General features: G+C 42.0%; 1 protein-coding gene across 1 annotated transcript in view; it reads right to left on the reverse strand.

Annotated features, from left to right (window-relative positions):
- Positions 1-6,395, reverse strand: part of CALD1 (caldesmon 1) — a gene marked incomplete at its 3' end in the record, with an annotated part of 102,207 nt that overhangs the window by 78,185 nt on the left and 17,627 nt on the right. The window lies entirely within an intron of this gene.

Consider the following 6,395-nt stretch of genomic DNA (forward strand, 5'->3'; position numbering starts at 1 on the left):
GGATCTTAACTTTAAGCTTCCAATTTTTACTGAAAGCAGTAAAAACGCAGCACAAGAAACTTGTTTTCTTTAGTTGCATGGATAATTAAAAGTTTTGCAAAAGCTAGTCCCAATCCATCCATCTCCACCCTCCCCGCTTTCAAAAAAAATGAAAAAGAAGAAGAGAAAAGAAAATGAGAAAAGGAAAAAAGACGACAAAAGGAAAAGAGAAAAGAAGAGAAGGAAAATAAGCTGCAGCTTTTAAATACCACCCAGGAGGAGCCAAGCTATGTATAAATCCTGCTCAAAGAACCAGAAGTAGCAATATTTTTTTTGCAGTTTAATCCACGCATTTTCCCCGTGCCCTACCTTCTTCTTTATGATTTAGTCCATGAAATATTTTCCCCTTTACAGTTCTTCATATACAAAGCCTTTCCAGCCTTGGTTTATATCCCATCAAGCCGAGTATTACAGAATTCCCCTGCAGCCCCCAAACCAAAAATGACTACCAGAAAAGGGAAAGCTGTTCTCTTTTTGTCCCTGCTTTGTTTACAGAGCTGTCAGTGGTTAGTTAAACTCTGCCTGGAATCTGGCATTTAAGGCCTGCTCTAAGATTGCTTCCTGTGCAGGGCTGGAGGCCTCAGCTTCCTCTGCAACCCTAGCCTAGGCGCTGCACTCAGAGGATTTCCACCCCCCCACGTCCCCTCCCCAAAAAAACGTTTTCCAGCCCATTAGTATAAGACCAGCCATTTATGCTGCAGAGAAAGCCAGTGTGCAGATGCAGACTAAAATTTTCAAAGGTAGCTTATGAACTGCTTGCAGTTTAAGGGAAACAAAGCCAAGGTGCATTTGTAAATTTTTTGAAGTGCTCTGTTTGCAGATGTAGCTCTGTCTTGTGGCTTTATATTCCTGCCCACTGGTGCAGCGTCCAAGAGCCCTCCTCATAAAATCACTGGCAATAGTAAAGCCTCTCATGACTTAAGGGAATCCGTGGCTTTTTCTGCCCCCTTTTTTGGATTAAAACACTGCTGAGGGCAGGGGTTTTGCGAAGGTTATTTTATTAGTTTACTTTTCCTGGGGGTGTTTTTCTTTCTGATTTGTTCCTGGATTGGGGGATTTAAAGTTTTGTTGTTGTGACTTTCTTCATGTTTGGCTGGCTAGGGTTGTTTTGTGGAGGTTCAAAGGGAAAGTTAATTTTGCATATCTAATAGTGGCTTTACAATTGCTGCTCTTTTTTTTTTTTTTTTTTTTAATGCACAATTAGATGATATATATAAAAAGCAAGTTGTAACAAGACTTTTTTTTCAAATCTTGTGGTTTTTCATTCTTACTACCATGTAACCCTTGAAGAATGCAGAAAAACAAATCTGCTGTTTTCTCCTGAGAAGTCCCTTAATCTCAGCCTATGTATGCAGCTAAATCCTACCTCAGTTCCTTTGCTAGAGGGCCCATAATTTGCAGGACTGATGTCATTCCCCCTGGCTGGAGATGAGGATCAAAGGAGGAATAGTACACTACAGAGAGCAAGTCTGAAGCAGCGTGCTGTGTTTCTGTACACAGAGGACAGATGACAGTGTCCAAAGGAACTAAGACTGCACTAGGCAACAGCATTTTGTCTGTGGAGTACAGTCACCATCAGGGATTTAAAATATAAAGAGCTCTCAGGCTGCCACCTCGTGTGCTAGAACTGAGAATCCTAAAGTTTTTTTCCCACTCTACCTCCCAAAAGCAGACATGCTTTAACATCTGATTTATTTGTACCTTCATCACTTGCACCCAGACAGGTACATCACACTTTCCACCTCTCCTGACTTAAGGTACACTCTTCCCCTCCCCCCAGCTCCAGACTCTGTGCACCCACATTTCCATCATCCTCTCTCCAAATATGCCAGACAATACCTTCCTACATGGTCTTCAGCACCATCTTATCTGACAATAACAGACCAAAACTATTTCTGTTCTTGCTTCCCTCTTTCCTTCCCAGAAACACAGGGGAGATTGCACAGCTGTCATGCAAAGTTCCCTGATGCAACAACCTTTCTCCACCTACAGAGTGCTTTTCTGTTGTTCAGTGAAGACCAGATGGATGGACATCTTGGGAGGATGTCTAGGGTTTATTAGTGTCTCCTCTCAAAGGACTGAGATCCAGCCACTTCATGGCATTCAGATGACTTGCAAGCCAAATCCCTTTTTCAAAAATGAGGAAGGCACTTGAGAAATGGAGGTCAGGTAAACAAGATGACCTTTAGTTAGCAAAGCCATATCAGGGCAAGAAAATGAGTCATCAGCTAGAAGGTCCACTTGGAGAAGTCAACTATTCAGTTATCTTGCAGCCTCTGAAAACTATTAGACAATAACTTCATCAGTCTCTCTAAAAATGTTTCCTAATTAGACAAAAAGAGAATATAAAATCAGAGTTTCTTGGGGTGTTCTTGCCTCTCAGATTTGAAAATTGCTTTGCTTATAGATGAAGGTACCAATTGTTTGAAGTGTTTTCTACAAACCATTTTTGGAAGTGTGCACATTTTGGTGCTTCTTTTTTTTAAAAAAGAAAAACTGTTCATGAGTGAAAACATCCTGGGCCAAAACATAACGCTCTACCCAGTTCTACTCCAAGGCCTGCCCTCAGAGCCAAATATGAAAATGTCTCTCTGTGTCACCTTCCCAGGTGTGCAAAAATTTTATTTTTTTTATTCTTTTATTGGATCCTTTTTTTTTCCTGTTACACATTTTCAATAATTTGGTGTCAGGCCAAAAGAGTTTCATTTTTTCTGAAAACAGGAAAACTGTCCCTAAGAAAATTGTTTCAAATCAGAAGTAATGTTTCATTCACCCTCAAAAAAAAAAAATAAAAGTTCTTTGGTTTTATTTTAAATATGAAAATTTTGGTTTTCTAAGTATCATGAAAAACATTTTGATATCTCAATTTTTTTTTTTCTCCAAATTAATTGCAGGTATGTTTTTCACCTAATTCAACCAGAAGCCATCAATAATTTTTTAAAAAGTAGAAATATACAGGCTTTTTTTTTTTTAATCAAATAGAAGTAGTTGTCTGAAACTATTTGACCAGTTCTGTTCCCATGACATTCACACACATATGCAAATTACTGGAATGTGGGCTACTCTTACACTGGGAAAAGGTAGTTTACAAAAATTATCATTTTGTTGCTTCTACCTCAAAACAAGACCCTCAGCATCTCTTCAACCTTTTCACAACTGAAATAATACTGAAAGAATCTGAAGTAAACTCTTGGGAGTTTTCCATCACCAGACTCAGAAGACAGACCTATGGACAAATATTACAAAGATCTTTGACTTTGATTTTTTAAATTTTTTTTTAGTGCCTCTTAGAAACTACTGAAGATAATTCTTGCTCAGGACCTCAGATTTTCCACAGCCTCACACACAAGGGTCTTCTCAGGGTCCCTATCGTTTTTGATTCTGAGAGTGAACCTTTAGGTCATGAGATGCCTGATGGACCCTGTGGTCTTCCTGAAGACATGTTAAGAAAGACTAAGAGAAGACAGATAAGCAAAGTAACTTACGTACAATGTTTACCAGCATCACCACATTACTTGAATCAGAATCACAGTGAAGTATGTGCTCTGCAAATACCACCTCCTTGCAAAAACACTCTTCATTTCAAAAGCAGTACCAGTCTCTCTCTCTTTTCACCTCTGCACTTCACATCACAGAATCGCAGAATCACAGAATGTTAGAGATTGGAAGGGACCTCGAAAGATCATCTAGTCCAATCCCCCTGCTGGAGCAGGAACACCTAGATCAGATCACACAGGAACGCATCCAGGTGGGCTTTGAATGTCTCCAGAGAAGGGGACTCCACAACCTCTCTGGGCAGCCTGCTCCCAGTGCTCTGCCACCCTCACCACGAAGAAGATTTTTCTCATATTCAAGTGGAACCTCCTATTTCCCACTCGAACCCATTGCCCCTTGTCCTATGACTGGATGTCACAGAGAAGAGCCTGGCTCCATCCTCCTGACACTCACCCTTTACGTATTTATAAACAATGCCTTTTCTCTTCAGCTGACTATGGTTTACTGCTAAAATTTGTTGAACTTTTCATTGTCTTGCTACAAAGTTCTTCCTTCAAGGACAGTCACATTTAATCCCTCCTGGTACAAAACATACACACAGAAATCCCACTCCCCTTTATATCTCATTCTGTGAAAAAGTTTAAAATTTTGACTTCTTTCCACTTTCATTAAGGTGGAAAATCAGAGAAACACACAGTAATTGTAAATATATGAAAAAATATTTTAATAGCAATTAATGGGGATATGCTCTTTGAAAGCAAACAATAAATTGGCTACATAGAAATACATGCACAACTACCTATCTGTATAGTTACAGTATGGAGAACAAAATAAGCTCCCACTCTGTCTCAAATTTAGTACTACCCTAACGCTATTCCCAGCACTGATTTCAGAGACAACTCAGCACCCAAGGGGCCTTAAAAACAGGTGAGCTAGACTGACAACAAGCAAGTGAAAACACAAACTGCTACTCAGGTCTTTAACAAACAGAAATATCTTTCAAGACCTGCCAGTCACCTTTCCATTACAATGAAAGAGCTCCCAGACTGTGAGATTTATGCAGCTCTGCATAAACCTCTGCACCAGCTTCGATGTAGTTGAGCCAAGAGCCTTCAAGCCAGAGCATATTCCCTAATATAGCACGGTTGTGTATTGCACAGGACTCTACACTGGCCACATCTGGTGACAGAATTGTACAAGTACAGGCCATCTTGCTTCCCTTCCAGTACAATGAAACAATTGCAGATTTCCTCTTGGTGACCTTCAAGCTCAAAGAGCCTGAAAGTCATGCCTGTTTCCTTAACATGGGATCACTCACTGCTCCGGTATTGTAAATTTCCAGGGCAAGCTTCATGCAGACCACTTCTAGGCAGATTACAAGCCGTGATGACTACAAGAGCATGGATCAGAGCTCTTGCTAGACCCCCTCTCAGCAGTTTGGCCTATTCGTTAAAGAATGAGGGCAGAACATAGCTTCATTCAGCTGAAGGGGAGCAAGGGCATTTAGCCTTCGGTTTCTTCGTAACAAGAGAGATTTTCTGATAAATTTCCTTTCTTATATAGCTAAAGACATCTGCATACCCTGTGCATCAGGTACCTCCTCTTCCTTCCTTAGCCTAACAAGCCTTTCACTAGTGAATTAAGAGGGGTACCAGCACAGACCCATCCTGCACTGTTGTATGATGCCAGTTCTGTGGCAGCTGACAGAAATTTTAGGACCCAAAGGAAGCACAGAAAAGGGCTAGAGTAGTAAAAAGGACAATACAGGGTTTCTTCATGAAAGAAACCATGACTAGTTCCTAGTCTCTCCCTCCCACCTTACTTCCCTCCCTTATCCTGAGCAGCAGGAAGCAAGAACAGTGCAAAGAGAAGTAGCAGGAGGATTTTCAGAACTCAAGTAACACAGTGCAGATCAAGAAGCCCAGGAACTGAGGATACTCTTGCCTGGTTCTACCTCTGATTTACTTTGCAGCTTTAAGGACTGAGCCTTAGACAATTTTGTGCCTCTTAGTGCCTGTGTTGTCTCCACCAATTGCAAATTCTTCTCACTGTGCATTTGCAGAAGGCAAGACCACAACCAGGCCCCAGGTTCAGCCTTGGCCACTAGATGTAACTGTAACATCAGCCCTAAAAAAGCCATATCACAAACAGAAATGTCTGCTACAGAGAACGGATGAACAAACGTGATAAAGAGAAGTTCTTTCTGAACGTTTACTACAGAGGGGTAGTAAAGGGAAGGCTTCCAAGTCCAGCTACATGGAGGTTTTCTACATGCATGCAGCTAGACCTCTGACCTGTCCTCACTGCAGAATGCAAGTTATTCTGTCATTGCCCTCATTTTTATAAATACTCTCGTAAAAAGAAACAAATGCCTCCATGAAGCTTGACATATTGTTGTGGTTTTGTGTGGTGGGTTTTTTGGTAGCAAGGGAGGGGCTACAATGATGACTCTTGTAAGTAACTGCTAGAAGTTCCCCCTGCTCCAAGGTCTTGGTATCAGGGATGGGAGGGACCGAGATGGCCCCTGTGAGGAATTGCTGGAAGTTCCTCCAGCTCCAAGCTGGAGCCACCTCTGGCCAAGGCCCAGGCAGTCAGTGCCTCTGCAAATATTTAAGAGTGGGCACAGTGCAGGGAAGCGGGGGTCTGGCCCCAGGCAGGACCTGGCCCAGCCCATACATTCACCTGCTGCCTTCCCAGCCCTGTCTGCAAACCGATCTGCTGCTGCAGCAGAATTTTGTGGAAGAGCCCCACACCGGAGCAGTTAGTGGAGAACTGCAGCCCATGGGAAGGGGTCGCATTGGAGTAGCTTGTGAAGGGCTCTCCCATGAGAAAGACCCCACGCTGGAGCAGGGAAGACTGTG

The sequence above is a fragment of the Pterocles gutturalis genome, unplaced genomic scaffold (genome assembly GCF_000699245.1).
Source record: "Pterocles gutturalis isolate BGI_N339 unplaced genomic scaffold, ASM69924v1 scaffold22857, whole genome shotgun sequence".
Taxonomy (NCBI): Eukaryota; Metazoa; Chordata; class Aves; order Pterocliformes; family Pteroclidae; genus Pterocles; species Pterocles gutturalis.